Source organism: Delphinapterus leucas, chromosome 6 (genome assembly GCF_059928025.1).
Source record: "Delphinapterus leucas isolate spDelLeu-1000000601 "Yukka" chromosome 6, BTC_Dleu_Yukka2, whole genome shotgun sequence".
Lineage (NCBI taxonomy): Eukaryota > Metazoa > Chordata > Mammalia > Artiodactyla > Monodontidae > Delphinapterus > Delphinapterus leucas.
In genome coordinates, this window is record NC_143134.1 from 114,896,594 (window position 1) to 114,910,861 (window position 14,268).

The 14,268-nt window shown below is 41.3% G+C and overlaps 1 protein-coding gene across 5 annotated transcripts in view; it reads left to right on the top strand.

Moving 5' to 3' along the window:
• The first annotated feature begins 10,871 nt into the window (after positions 1 to 10,871).
• The window catches only part of GAPVD1 (GTPase activating protein and VPS9 domains 1), a 73,318-nt gene continuing 69,921 nt past the window's right edge, over positions 10,872 to 14,268 (top strand). For all 5 annotated transcript variants that reach the window (XM_089913737.1, XM_022578742.2, XM_022578745.3 and 2 more), the window contains exon 1: positions 10,872 to 10,992. The gene's annotated coding sequence lies outside the window, so the exon portion shown is untranslated. The remainder of the gene's footprint in view (positions 10,993 to 14,268) is intronic.

Consider the following 14,268-nt stretch of genomic DNA (forward strand, 5'->3'; position numbering starts at 1 on the left):
GCCTACTCCGCTTATATAACCTCCCTCCAGCCCCGTCGTGGAGGCTGCCGATTGGCGAAGGCCCTGCTCGTTGGAGGCCGCTGATTGGTCCAGGCCACCAAGCTGGCCGCTGCGGATTCGAAGCGGCCTCCTCCGCAGCCAACGTCACCGCGACGCCCCCTGGGCTGACTCATTGGCTGCTGGGCGCGCCCAACAGCCACCAATGGGAGGCAACATCCGCCCCATGCTCCGGCTCCATTGGTTTAGCAGCTGCCTGTCCGTGACGCGACCTCCCACTTCGAGGCGGTTTCCGTCGGTAACCGCTGAGGTCCCGCCTCCACGCTGGGCCCTAAGGATGCCGGAGCCAGTCCAGCGTGCCTGATTCCCCCGAGGCAGTGGGACCTGGGTCCCTTGCTTCTCCACTGCCCGCCCGCCTGCCCTTCCTCCATCCTTACCGATGGAAGCGGCTCTTCTTCCTCCTCGCCTCCATCCCGTCCCAGGCAGGCAGGTATCAGCGTAGATGCTGTGATCACCTCAGAACAAATTTCTCTGCCCTTCGTAGCTACTACGGGTACTAGAGTGTCCAAGCCCCAGGGCCTTTTGTTGCTCACCGGGCTGCAGCCCTCGACTGGGGCCTGGTCTGGGCACTGCCCGGTCGCGAGTCATGGCTCCTACTAGCCAGTTATTTTTCCCCGGCACCCCCTGCCCCGCTGTCTTTGTCTATACCAGGCCTCTCCACATTGCCTTGCCCCACGGTAAGTTCCAGGGCAGGCCTGGCCAAAGTAATTGACTCCGCAATCCCCTCCCCATGTGGCAGCTCTCCCCTGAAGAGCTTACTAATGCCATCATTCCCACCCTGGGATGTATCATTTTCCTAGCTTGTCACCCCCTGTCTTTCCTCTTCCTGCCCATCATTTCCCATTGTGGATCAGATTATCATTTACAAGGCCTTCCTCATCCTTTTTGGATATGTTTTTACCTACACTGCTGGAAAAGGTCTGATCTGTGCTTAAACGCATTTGATAGACAAAGACGTCTTGATAATGCCTTACTCTTGTAGCAAAAAGTATAAAGGCTGCTATTTACTTCAGGCTTACTATGTGCCAAGCATTAGTCTGTCTCCTGTGCCTTTTGGTCCTTACAGTTCAATACTTGGCATTTCACATTTTACAGATGAGAAAATTGAAACCAAAAGAGATTAGTTAACTAGCTTGAAGTCATAGAGCTGATAAGTGATGGAGTTAGGATATCCAAGTCAGCTTGACTCTGTAGCCAATGCTCTTAACAATTTTTAAAAATGAAGTTCATTTATTCAACAAATCTTTTTGGGTGACCTACTAGAGACGGGCCAGAGGCCTGACACAAAATATTTTTGAGATGATTACAGAAAATTCATGGGACTTATCATAGTCAGGAGCTAATGACTCTAGTATTTTTTGCACTAAATGTTTTCTTGAGATTCACTTGTATGAACAATACTGTGTCCAAATAGCACTGCAACATCTTACACACAGTTGACTAAGATGCTGAGCCTAGGAGTCAGTACTCAAGAATTTTCCTATCTCCTTTAGTGCTCCTCAAGGTTATACTGGTGACTCAGAGTTGACTCCATTCTTACTACAGAAGTTGCATCATCCATCTCTTTCAACGGATTGTATACAAGGATTGTATTGTATACAGTATACAAGGATTTGTATACTGCTGTAACACTGACCCTTCTTTAGGTTACCTTAGTCCATTATCAAGATAGAAATCACCATTCCACCACATTACAGCTATGTATAATTTCAAGCAAATTTTCTGTATATATCGTAGTCCATATCCATTAAAAACAGAGCTCTCAGTTTCAGCCTCACCCTTGATTGATGGAGTAACCTTTGCAACTCTACTTTTTCTGAGATTTAGAAAAGTGATATCCGGCTAACTGCTAAAGGGAATTGAGTATATCAGTGGTTGTAGTATCTTTTAAACGTCAAGTATATTAGGTATGTTATATATTACAATATATTGCAAAGTGCAGTCATTTATGGATTGAATAGGAAAGTGCATAGATAAATCTAGTTTGCTGAATCGTAAATGCCAATAATAGTGTCAGTGCCAAGTTATCAATATTTAAATAAGTGCTAGACACTATGCTAAATGTTTTAAGTGCATTATCTCTTTTAATCCTTATGAAAACATTTTTTTAAACCCCTAATTTTAGGGCTAAGGAATCCAAAGCTCCAAGAGGCAAAGAAACTTGCCCAGGAGATCACACAGCTGAGAAGATAGGGAGCCAGGATTTGAGCTTTGGCAGTTTAATTTTTAATTTCTATAGTCTAGGTTGTCATCCTGAGCTTCAGGTTTAGAACACTTACATATCGTTTTTAGGATATAGAGTAGTTACATAGTTTACAAGTATTTTGATACTGGGCGATAGACAAATGTAGAGTTTATCCAGTAATTTAAACCAGCTCATTTCACTTGTGCTCTTATGGGTAAGAAAATAGATTTCTATTTCCCATCTGATCTCAGAAAGCTAAGCAGAGTCAGGACTGATTAGGATTGAATGTTATTTAGTCCCCAAATCTTCCTTTCTGAAAGGGCATTAAAGGCATAGAGCAAGAAGGAAAAGGAAAAGTCCTATGTAATTGACAAGTTGAATGTTGACTGACAAGTTGAAGTTCTGATAATTAAAAATTTTTCACATGCTTTGTTGGAGAAAATATTCAACTAAGAGATAGGACACATGACCGTAGGAAAAAACAACCTCCTAGAGCCTCAGTTTCTTCATCTATTGAATGTCAGGGATTTCTGTCCCTGCCTGTCTTAGTGGCTTGTTTCAAGGATCAAATGAGATATTGTATGGGAAAGTTGTAGAATAGTGGTAATGCTATTATTTATCATGTAAATATACTATGAGAATAAATTTTAGAAGCTCTTCAAGAAAACCACCTCTTGAGAGTGAATTTTCAAGATTACTTTCAATGGGAAATAATAAGTTTGGTGATTACACTGAATTTGACAAAGATTTTTGGAAATGCTTTGAAAAGTGCTACATCTAATTACTCTCTTGGGGACTTCCCTGGTGGTCCAGTGGGTGAGACTTTGCGCTCCCAATGCAAGGGGCCTGGGTTGCATCCCTGGTCAGAGAACGAGATCCCACATGCATGTCTCAACTAAAGATCCCGCGGTGAATATCCCACGGTGTAGAATCCTGAATGCCGCAGCTAAGACCCAGTGCAGCCAAAATTAAAAAAAAAAAAAAAAATCTCTCTTACATTGGCCACAAAGATGTCTTTTTTATTAAGAGACTGGGAATAATTCCTTAGCCTTCATTAAATAGGGGAGTGAAAGAAAAGTATCTCCCTAATACCTGAGCTGGGAGTAATAGGAGGTATGAATCATGTAAGACTTTTTAGTACTTCTGAAGGTGCAATGTGCTATTCAATAAGTTTTGTCTTCACTTTTAGAAAATGAATTTAATCATTAATAAAGAAACTTTCCCGCCCTTCGCCACACACAAAAGTAACAAACAGGGCTTCCGTGGTGGCGCAATGGTTAAGAATCCGCCTGCCAATGCAGGGGACACGGGTTCGAGCCCTAGTCCAGGGAGATCCCACATGCCGCAGAGCAAGTAAGCCCATGCACCACAACTACTGCGCCTGAGCTTTAGAGCCCGCGAGCCACAACTACTGAGCCTGCGTGCTGCAACTGCTGAAGCCCGCACAGCTAGAGCCCGTGCTCCACAAAAAGAGAGGCCACCACAATGAGAAGCCTGCGCACCGCAACGAGGAGTAGGCCCCGCTCGCTGCAACTAGAGAAAGCCTGCGCGCAGCAACAAAGACCCAATGCAGCCAAAAATAAATAAATTAAATAAATAAAATTTTAAAAGTAACAAAGCATTTTCTGTAATTCACGTGTTTTTTTGGAGAAAGGTATTTAGGAGGGCATGTTGTGTCAGTGTGATGGGAAAGATCATGGGGTTTGCAAGCATTAAAAACTGAGTTCCAGTTCTGGCACTAACTAGCTGTGTGACTTAGGGCAAGTCACTTAATCTCTCTGAGGCTCTGTTTACTAGTATGTAAAATGGATATAATTCTGCCTCCTCACAAAACTATTTATGATTAAGGTACTTGATTAATGGTAAAGCATTTTAATTTTATACATAAAATGTTAGTTTTTTCTTTTATCTTAAGTTTTCCTTTGAAGTAAAATAAGCTACTGAGGATAAAGAGCTACCTCTATAGCTTCTGAGTGATAATATTTGATATATGTCTTAAATTTCTAAATTTTTAAAATAGGAAATATATATACATGGTGTAAAATTCAATGGGTGCAATATACAATATACAGTGAAAATAAGTTGGCCTGCCACCCAGTCACCAGCCCTGTTACCCTACACTAATGAAGGTTATCACTGTCACTATGTTGCCTTCTAGAGATGTTTTCTTCATATGCAATGTGTATGTGTGTATTGCTGTTTTATTTTTTAATTTTTTTATAGCCTCCCTGCTTATTTTTTAAAATTAATTAATTAATTAATATATTTTTGGCTGTGTTGGGTCTTTTTCACTTTGCGGGCTTTCTCTAGTTGAGGTGAGCGGGAGCTACTCTTCATTGCCGTGTGTGGGCTTCTCATTGCGGTGGCTTCTCTTGTTGCAGAGCACGGGCTCTAGGCCCGGGGGCTTCAGTAGCTGTGGCTTGCGGGCTCTAGGGCACGGGCTCAGTAGTTGTGGCACACGGGCTTAGTTGCTCCGCGGCATGTGGGATCTTCCCGGACCAGGGCTCGAACCCGTGGTCCCCTGCATTGGCAGGTGGATTCTTAACCACCGCACCACCAGGGAAGTCCAAGAAGACATTGTTCTTAATTATCTGCTAAAAATTTATTTTTTAAAACCTGTCTCTTTTATATCTATATAATTCAATTGGATTTATTTATTTATTTATTTTGCGGTATGCGGGCCTCTCACTGCTGTGGCCTCTCCCGTTGCGGAGCACAGGCTCCAGACGCGCAGGATCAGCGGCCATGGCTCACGGGCCCCGCCGCTCTGCGGCATGTAGGATCTTCCCGGACCGGGGCACGAACCCGTGTCCCCTGCATCGGCAGGCGGACTCTCAACCACTGCGCCACCAGGGAAGCCCTGGAATTTATTTTTTTAAATGTGTCAGTTGTATATATCGTGAGTACAATTAATTTTTTTCCACATGGATACGCAAATGTCCCAGCACCATTTTTCATAGTATTTTGTTAGCCTCTGTCTTAATTTCTATAGCTATAGAGAGCTGGCCCTTGAACAACACAGGTTTGAACTGCATGCGTCCACACGTGTTTTCAATAGGAAATACTACAGTACTACACAATCTGAGGTTGGTTGAATCTGTGGATGCAGAACTGTGGATACAGAGGAACGACTGTAAGTTACATTCAGATTTTCTGCTATGCAGAGGGTTGGTGCCCCTAACCCCACACACTGGCCAAGGGTCAACTGTAATAAATTTTGATACCTGGTAGGACAAGTCCTTCCTTCCACATTACTCTTCTTCAGGAGTGTTGTTGGCTAATCTTGGTGCTTTGTATTTCCATATAAATTTTAGAATTAGCTTATAAAGTTAGCAAAACAAATTTTATTAAGTAAAAAAAGCAGGTTACTCAATAGTATGAGAGTATTACACCATTTATTTTATTTTATTATTATTATTTTTTTGCGGTACGCGGGCCTCTCACTGCTGTGGCCTCTCCCGTTGCGGAGCACAGGCTCCGGACGCGCAGGCTCAGCGGCTATAGCTCACGAGCCCAGCCGCTCCACGGCACGTGGGATCTTCCCGGACCGGGGCACAAACCCATGTCCTCGGCATTGGCAGGCGGACTCTCAAACACTGCGCCACCAGGGAAGCCCACACCATTTACTTTTAAAATAAGCTTTACAAAGTATTAAGTTTCTATTTAACTTATTTCTGTATTCTAGAATTTCTTTAATTTGCATGAATTTGGCATTTAAAAATTTGTTATCAGGAGTAAACAATTTCCATTTTGAAATGACAATTTATGATTTGTCAGTATGATGAAATAAGTAGCCATTAAAATTGTTGATATCTGATTTTCAAAGAGTATATAAATTGTAAGCATGTTACTTTTTTTGTCTATACTTTTTGTTATTAAAAAAATCTCTGTTTATCTATCAGGAGCTTAACAAGCTTGAGAAACTTTGAGAACTTAAAACTAAGTAATACAAGACAACGAAAAAAGTTGTCAGTGAAAGATGTAAAATATGATTACGTTAAAGATATTTCGTATATTATAATTAGTCATGGGTTAAATTCAAATACAGATAATGCACAAAAGCTTTATGATCCATTAACATTACAGCTCCTATCAGTCTGGACATCCCTTGCACTGGTAGAAAAATAAGTTTTATAGTAGATTTCATTGGGCTGAAGTGTGAGTAGCATGATTTATGATCCTGTTCTACAGGAAATGATCCTCATTTCCAGTATTCTCAAGTTTTAGGCTTTTATCTGTTGTCCTCGATTTAGCCAATAATTTAAAATTCCTTGGCAAGTGTTACAAAACCATACGACTATGTGAATACACTGCCTTAAATCATAAGCTCCATCAGCTTCATAGTAAATCGACCTCTGAGTATCACTATTTCTGAACCTGCCAGTGGGGGCCAGTGCAGGACAACCAAGGGCCCAGAGCATGGAGTAGGGCTGTGACTGGAATCTTGTCCTTTACTTTCAATTGGACAGTTTAAGCGCAAAAAGGACTTTATGAAGGATATTTTGTGCCACCTGTGTATGGGACAGCTTTCATGTCTGTCTCTCTGGATTTTCCAGAGATTTAGAAAAATTTTCCCATTAAGAAATAACATATAGTTAATTCACATGTATTTTTTGTTATTCAAAATGTGATGAGTCAACCCAAATGTCCATCAACAGGGGATGCTAAATTAACTAGGGTAGATTGTACTATGGAAATATTGTGCAAGTTTCAAAACAATGAGGTAGATTTTTATGTATCTATATGGAAAGATGCCAGGATTTACTATTACATGAAAAAAGCATTATAGAACATGGAAAAGTATGTACAGTGTGATTCTATTTGGGTTAAACAACCCACCACCAAATCTGGGCAGATACCTATCAAATTGACAAGAGTAGCTACTGGATGGAATTGGGTGGGAATCAAGAGGAACTTTTGACTTATTTGTATTGTATACATTTTTTAAACTTTATTATTTATTTATTCTTAAAATTTTTGTATTGGAGTATAGTTGATTTACAATATTGTGTTAGACTCAGATGTACAGCAAAGTGATTTCGTTATACGTATACATACATCTATTTTTTTTCAGATTCTTTTCCCATATAGGTTATTACAGAGTATTGAGTAGAGTTCCCTGTGCTATACAGTAGGTCCTTGTTGATTATCTATTTTATATATAGCACTGTGTATATGTTAATCCCCACCTCCTAGTTTATCCCTCCCCCCCACCTTTCCCCTTTGGTAACTGTAAGTTTGTTTTCTTAGTCTGTGAGTCTGTTTCTGTTTCATAAATAAGTTCATTTGTATCATTTTTTAGATTCCACATTAAGTGATATCATGATATTTGTCTTTCTCTGTATGACTTACTTCACTTAGTATGACATCTCTAGGTCCATCCATGTTGTGTATTGTATACATTTTCAAGAACAAGAATTAATATATTACTTGTCAGATTGAAAATAAATTTTATAAAATAAATTAAGAAACAAAAAATGACTAAGTTAGCCTTTAGCATTGAATGTTTGCCTGCTGTTTGAGTTTGAACTATGTCAAAGCATAACATTTGTGTTTTGCTTTATGGTAAAAAGCTTTGACCTACGGGATAGATAGGGTTGGTGACGTTTCTGTTTTACAGTTGAAAATACAGTCTCAGGGACTTCCCTGGTGGTCCAGTAGGTAAGACTCCGAGCTCCCAGTGCAGGGGGCCCAGCTTCCATCCCTGGTTGGGGAACTAGATCCTGCATGCATGCCGCAACTAAAGAGCCAGATGCCCCGTGTACCGCAGCTAAGACCCGGCGCAGCCAAAACAAACAAATAAATAATTATTTTTAAAATTTTTAAAAATAAATTAAAAAAGAAAATACAGTCTCAGAGTTCATTCTCTGCTGTATTGGTTTCTATCCATGTTATTGCTATATTTACATATCACCTATTTTATAATTTAATTGACTCAGATTAGACACTAAGATTAATCTTTGCACAAGCTGTAGCTATCTACACCTAAGTATGTACTGGTTCAAATAAATTCATTTCCCAAACTGTGTGCCAAATAGATTTAAAAAATTGCACATAGATGAAGTCGTTGTTTTTCTCCCTTTCATCTTGCTCTCCCTCTTCCTAATCTTTATTTTTTTCTGGATATGGCCCTGCTTTTCTTTCTGGTATGGTTTGCTCTCAATTAACTTTCGTATTTCTTTCCTAAGTATAGATGCATAATAACTTAAATGTTACTTTTCCCAGGGGCATGTGCTTTTTAATTAGGATCTCTTGAGGACAGGCTCCAAATTCAAACGAATGCAGGTATTGGACTAGATGATCTCTGATACTCAGCTCTAACATCCAGGATTCAATGTTTCTAACACTAAGGATGACATTTCAGGGGGCTTTCATGGATGTGAGGAAAAAATATTTTTGTCCAGAAATACTTGCCAAAGACCCCGAAATCACTTGGCATAGCACCTGCTTTCATGTCTTACCTCCAAGACTGGCTGTGCACAAATGAAGGAAAGAACATTAAAAAAAATTCTGAGTATGTCACTGCTCTCTGCTTCTGTGGCAGAGTGGTCTGCAGAGTATGAGGTTGAGCGTGTGAAGAACTGAGCTCTGATCAAGATCTGGTACGAATTCTGTGAATATGGACAAGCAATTTCATATCCCTGTATGTCAAGGAAGGCTGAGTGATATAGTGGAAGGAAAAAGGCTTTGGCCATGGTTTACTGTTTATTCATCCCATTCATTTTTTTTTAAAGAAGATATGTATTACATCCTAGGTAGTATGGCAGGTTCCAGAGAGACAGTGGTGAATAAGACGGGGTTCTCTGCCCTCAAGGAGTACTATTTATAGAGTGTCTTTTCACCTCTCGAGTTCACTTTCCCCTGTGTAAAAGGCGTTGAGAAAAATACTTCATATTCCACAAGATTTACTGTTGTTGTGATCATTTTTCTAATGTGCAGGTTGTGTTCCTTGGATGCGCTGGCTGGAAAAAAAGATTGAGAACAACTTACCTAGTTCAAGCTCTTCATTTGTAGGTTGACAGAGAAGGGCTCAGAACAACTAATTGACCATCCCAGTGCCCTTTTTACTTACTACACACAGTGCGGTTTCTTCACAACCCTCAAGAGCTTTTTGCAACTTTGGGGGCCCTTTCCTTTCCCCTTAACCTGGCCTGTGTGGTCCAGCCCACTTATAGTACTGTACTCAGTGTTAAGTGAGAGCAAACTGCTCAGGCTGGGTTCTTTGTTAGCAATCGTTACATGCCATTTCTTTCTTCAAATCCAGTCATTCAGTAACTCCCAAGTGTTAACTTCCTTCTTTAAGTCATGGCCACTCAATTTGATGAAGACTTTCGCCAGGAATCTGGAGTACTTTGTACCTTAGCTTATTATTATGATCCTTAATCTGTGTGAATTATCCTTTTACCCTAAATTGTAAACCATATCCTGTTGCTTTCTTCATTCCCTTGTTGCTTTGGACAATGTTTTATAACAGAGCTGAGGAATAATCTTTGATCTGGTGGAATTCTTGATTCAGTTGAATGGCAATATGATAGCAATAATACCTGACCAGTTTACCATAGAATGCTCTTGTAATAAAACAAGGCTATAAATCTGAGGCAAATTTTGACAATTTTTAAAGATAATACATCAAGGAGGATGACTGAATGGAAAGCAGTCTGGGAGCTGAATCAAATCTGAACTTGTTGCAAAACTGATGCTTTTTTTTTTTTTTTTGGTCTGGAGACTCCTAGTGTTGGACGATATAATCATTGTGTTCAATTTTTTGAAAGACTATCAAGTGCAAAACATTCTATATTGCTCCAGGCAGCATAACAACTAGCAATGGAAGAAAGTAAAAGGGAAGTAGATTTTGTTCAGCAGAAGAACTTTCTAACATTTAACGCTGCCCAACCGTTGACCAGGCCTCCTTATTTAAGGAAGTGAGCACCCTGAAATTTGAACTGTTTGAAAGAGAAGTTGGATGACTATCTGGCTGGAGTGTACAAAAGGGAATTCCTGCCTGGGCCGGAGGTGGACTGATGACCTTTAAGCTGTCTTCCAATTCTAAAGTTTCTAGGACTGTTCAGCTCAGTTACCTTTATATTTGAATATATATGAATTGTTTTTATAAAAAATTTTGTATTAGATAAATTGTCAATCGACCTAAAAAACTGTATGGTCAAGTAAAATTTGATAAAAGGAGTGGGAAATCAGATTTAAGACTGAAAATCCAGATAACACAAAGGCAATTACTGACCCTTTTGACAGAAAGGAAGAAGAGTGGTGTATGGGTGTGTGTGTTTCAAATGATGTGTTCTGGCCAAGTGACATTGTTATCTAAAACATAAATGCTCTAAATTGTTTTACTTTACACATACTTGCTCAGCTGGATTATTCACATCCAGCAGTACCGTACGCGGAAGCAAGGGCGAGTGTTTGGTGAACAATTTTCCGGAAGCCGTTTCGCGGTACCCCAGCAGCTCAAGACGGCTCCAGCCTGCAGCGGACTTGGGTGGTGAAAGCGGAAGAGGCACCGCTGGATGCCGGCCTGAACTACTAGTCCCAGGGGCCCCCGCGGCGCCGCGCACGCGCCATGGCGTGGCGGCAGCGCCGCCGCAGGACGCAGGGAAGCCAACTAGCGAGTGGCGGCGGTGGCGGCGGCGGCGGCGGCGGCGGTGGCGGTGGCAGTTCGCCGCGAGGGCAACGGCTCCGAGGCCGAGTGGCGGCCCTGCTCAGACATCGGTGCCCTCCTCCGCATGGTCTTCTTGGTGAGTGCACGTCCCCGATCCAGCTGCGCGGAGTGCGCGGCTCCTTGCCTGGCGGCCGTGCTGCTTCGGCCTAGGGCCGCAGGCTGCGCTGACGGTGGGCCGCCGGGTCCAGCTGACCCCTGGGACCTTCCCTGCAGTGAGGGGAGAAGTGGGGGTGGGGGCACACGGTTAGATCCAGGGAGAGATGTGGCGGCGCTCAGGGGCCAGGGCAGCCTGGGGCGGACTGGAGGGAGGGACGCGTGGGGGATGGGATGGGAAGGGACAGGAGGACCGCGGGGTGGCTTCGGGTGAGAGCCAGAGGCGAGCGACCTGGCAGCCAGGGAACTGAGTATGGGAGGCGAGGAGGAGGTGGAATGTCTTCTGAGTGCTGCTGGTGAAGATGTCTTGCTTCGGAGACTCTTGACAAGCTGGACTCACGGGTCGGGCAGCCCACCTACCAAAAACGTACACACCATACTTGGCATCTTTACACTTCCTGTTGGAGGTCTGTCAGTGAGGAGCTGTTGGTTGCTTCCATCTCCTTTCCTTCAATTTTGCCTTTTATTGACTGGCAAAATTTAAATGGGTGCTGGATAGGCAAATCATAGAAATAAACAGGGTTCTGTGTATACATCTCGTAAAAACAGGGAGGCATGGTGGTATGTTCAGATGAGAGCTAGATCAAAGGAGAAATCAGTGCTTTTATTTTAAAATTTGTGGCAAAAATCAGTTTGAGCAAGGTTTTGAACTAGAAAGGATTTTTAACCTGGGATTCACCAGTTGGTGGATAGAAATCAGGGGCTCCTTGAACTAGAATGGGGATAAAATCATGTTTTTATTTTTATTATCTGATAACTGTATTATCATTTCCTTCAATAATGAATGTAAGCAACAAACTGCAGTAGAATTAGCAATGCCTGTGACTTTGTCACCAATAAAAATTACAGATATTTTTGTGTCATGTTTACAGTTGTTGCAGATATCTTAAAATATCATTTGTGATATACTCAATAAACATTTTAAAAATATCATTTATGCTTATAATTTTTTTGAATTATGGTATTACTGAATCCACTGTTAGATCTTGTTACTTAATGTGATAATAAAGGTGTACATATATTGCAATATCAGGGTTTTTTCATTGTTTTGCTAATATTCAGTATAATTAGTTGTTTTTGTAATCGCATCTATTTAATTATGCATTTAAAAGCAATCTGAGAAGGGGTCCATAGGCTTTACCAGACTACCAAAGAAACCCATGGCACAAAAAGATTAAGAATTCCTGAAGTAGAAATAAGTTTTGGGGATCTATAAGTCTGCCTGGAAGAATATTTTTCTCATTAGATAAGAAAAAAGTCAAGGCAGATAGGACGATAGTGTAGATGAAAGAGGGAATTTTGTAATCAGGGAAGTAAGAGAAAAGATTTGACTGGGATCAGAGTAATAGTTTTGAAAGATAGAATAGACCACAGATATTTCTTTCAGGGTACTAGGGAATCGGCAAAATAATCTGAGGAAGAAAGGGAAGTGAGTACTTTGGCCCTTAGATTTTTGTGTTAAGGCATCTCCTAGTTCCAAGTGATTGAAGGGGTTGAGCCCTCCAAGCTCTTGTATAAGCCTGTGAAAGAAAATTTTAGCGTGTGCTGGTTTTCTTTAAGTCATGTAGATAGTGTGGCTTTTAAAGGGGTGAGGATATTCTAATTTTTCTGTCTTTTTTTTTTTTTGGCTGTGCCGTGTGCGGATTGTGGGATCTTAGTTCCCCAACTAGGGATCGAACCCCCGGCCTTGGCAGTGAAAGCTCTGGACTGTCAGGGAAATCCCCATCTATCCTTAAGTGAAAAACTGCAGGATCTCTCTTCAAGTATATTTTCCTATTGCCATTCTTCTTTTCATATATGATAGAAAGTAAAATGTGCAGATTATAGAGTTGAAGAGTTGATAAGTCATTTTCTTGAAATTCCATTTTAAATTCTTGTACTTCAGCTTCATTTTGGCATCAGACTTCTCACTGACAAATCACTTTTAACATTTTTTCAGAATATACGTGATTTGAAACTTGCACCTGTTTGTAAAGCACCTGTCAACATCTTGTGTGAGATGTTTTTTTCCTCTAAAAGAATAGCAGTAATGAAAAACCACTACGGCAGACTATTTGTGGAAAAGATTAAGGGGAGGGTATGGAGAATTGAAGAAGAGTATTTTGTGAAACAGATATTGGTGCCGAAATAGTTTGTGTTGAATTAAACACACCGTATTACAAATCACTGCCTTGGAGAAGTCTTGCCTGATACCTTCTGGGTCCTTACACTGCCCCCTTGGCCATTCTTTCTCCCCTGCCCCTTTATTTTATTTATAGCATATATCTATCTGGCATCATATTATTTGTATATTTATTTTATACATAAAGGGTCAGGAAAATTTAGATTGGAGATACTACTACTGAATGAGAGAGTGGGAGACTGGGGAGTGCTGTGTGGAGATGGCATTTGAACTGGACCTTCAGTCATAGATGTGATTAGCTATAGGGATATTGGAGAAGGGCTTCAGGTGCAGGGAACAACTTGAACAAAGACAAGGATAGAGGAGTTTGTAAATCAAATAAACATCTAAGTCAGCTTGCCTCCCTCCCTCCATCCCTCCCTTCCTCTTTCCTTCCATCCATCCATCCAGTGTGTTAGGTCTGTAAAAGGGAAAACGGGAGAAAGGATTATGTATAAAGGTGGCTTGGGACGAACAAAGGCTGAAACCTCCAGGCTCCCCAGGTGATAGCACGTGACCGTTTGCCTCCAGGTGGATCTCTCCCTCCTAGAGCCCACAACAGTGAAATTGCTCACAGGAAACCTGAATTCTATATACTGAAGAACCAGAGAGGCAGCCTGGGGAAATGAAAAGAGTCTGGGCTCTGGTGTCAAATAAATCTAGTTTTGAATTCCTTGTTTGCTTCATGATAGCTGAATGATTATGCAGTAAGTTATTTGACTTTTCTAATCCTGTTTCCTCAGCTGTAAAATGGAGGTGATAAATAGCTATCACACAGGATTAACTTCAAAAATAATAATATATGTAAAACCTCAGGAACATGGCTTTCACTCAGTAATTGGTAGTTATCTTTTGGTGTTCCAGCTTTCAACCTGGTTTCGTCCTTTTCTACCTTCATACCACATCCCTGACTTTAAAACAAGTGCTACTCTTCTGGTGCCTTCCTGGCCACTGTCACAGCGTTGTCACTTCCCACTTCACCCAGTTGGCTCCACTGTGAGTTTGTGAGCAGCTTTCCAGTGATGGCACTTAGCAATT